The sequence below is a fragment of the Otolemur garnettii genome, unplaced genomic scaffold, assembly GCF_000181295.1.
Source record: "Otolemur garnettii isolate 467f Iridium unplaced genomic scaffold, OtoGar3 scaffold00089, whole genome shotgun sequence".
In the NCBI taxonomy this organism is placed as follows: domain Eukaryota; kingdom Metazoa; phylum Chordata; class Mammalia; order Primates; family Galagidae; genus Otolemur; species Otolemur garnettii.
The window spans coordinates 3,652,911-3,654,472 of NW_003852484.1; the positions used below are offsets into that span (position 1 = coordinate 3,652,911).

Here is a 1,562-nt window from a genome sequence, read left to right on the forward strand (position 1 = left end):
CCCCAAATGTAAAGTTTCTGAGCAAAAGATTAATACACATCTATGAACAGTTTTTAAAAACAAATCCCTCCAACTTTTGTTACAAAATTTCCAAAGCATTCAGAAAACTGTGACAAATACTCTTACATGCCACTCAAGCAATTATTCATATTTTGCCATGTATTTTAATATATATTTGTATCTATACAGTGTGGACATAAAGTTCATGTGCAATTTAAAATAGTTTAACATCTTAATTGCACACGAACTTTATGTCCACCCTGTATTTTTCATCTGAAACATACAAAAAGAATTGCAGATATTGCAACTGTTTACCTCAAAATTGTTCAGCATGCATCCCCTAAAACAAAGAACATTCCCCTGAATAACTACATCATCACCCCTAAGAAAAACTACAGTATTTCCTTAATTTCATCTAAAAACCAGTCCATACTAACATTTCCCAAATCTCTCCCCAATTCAAACTTCATATATTACAGTTGGTTATTAGGGTTTCTTTAGATTTTTATAATTTAGACATGCCTTAAAAAATATGTGTGTACTGACTTTTTTTAAACATGCAATTAAAAAACCCCTTCTTTTATTAGAACAGCAGATAACTCAGTCCCCTTCTACCACAAATTATGCAGTTGAGTTTCCCATATTTAGAGAAATCTCAGGGGTCAGCATATCCTGAGTGTGACTGATAAGCTTCATCCTGGAAAAACTACCTTTGTGATTATGGTATCTACCCTGCCAGGTAAATGTGATACTGTTTTACTCTGTTGCTCCAGGCTAGAGTACCCCTGTGGTGTGGTAACTGGCAGAAACTTCAAACTCTTGGGCTCAAGAGATCCTCTTGCCTCAGTCTCCCTAGTAGCTGGGACTACAGGCAACTGCCACAGGCGCAGCTAATTTTTTTATTTTAGTAGAGATGGTTTCACTCTTGCTCAGGCTGGTCTTGGACTCCTGAGCTGAAGCAATCCACCCACCTTGGTGTCCCAGAGTCCTAGGATTACAGGTGTGAGGCACTGTGCACAGCCATGATACTGACTTTTTTTTCTGAGATAGAGTCTCACTCTGTTGCCCTTGATAGAGTCCTGTGGCATCACAGCTTATAGCAACCTCAAACTCTTGGACTCAAGTGATTCTCTTGCCTTAGCCTCCCATGTAGCTGGGACTACAAGTGCCTGCCACAAGTTGTCATTGTTGTTTTAGCAGGCCCAGGCTGGGCTTGTAACTGCCGGCCTTGGTATATGTGGCTGGTACCCTACTCACTGAGCTACAGGTGCCGAGCTGATACTTTTTGCTAAAACTAGGACAGTTGTCCTATAGAATGTCAGTATTTGGATTTGCCTGATTTTCTTTGTAGTGTCATTTAATCCTAAGAGCAGGCTTGGTGCCTGTGGTTCAAGCGGCTAAGGCGCCAGCCACATACACCTAAGGTGGCGGGTTCGAATCCCCAGCCCAGGCCCGCCAAACGACAATGATGGCTGCAACCAAAAAATGGCCAGGCGTTGTGGCGGGCGCCTGTGGTCCCAGCTACTTGGGAGGCTGAGGCTGGAGACTCACTTGAGCCCAGG

General features: G+C 42.1%; 1 non-coding gene across 1 annotated transcript; it reads right to left on the reverse strand.

The window, feature by feature from the left end:
• Positions 1–582: 582 nt before the first annotated feature.
• LOC111727006 lies at positions 583–747 on the reverse strand. Its single transcript, XR_002774659.1, has one exon. It is a non-coding gene; the product is annotated as a U1 spliceosomal RNA (small nuclear RNA).
• Between the last annotated feature and the right edge of the window lie 815 nt (positions 748–1,562).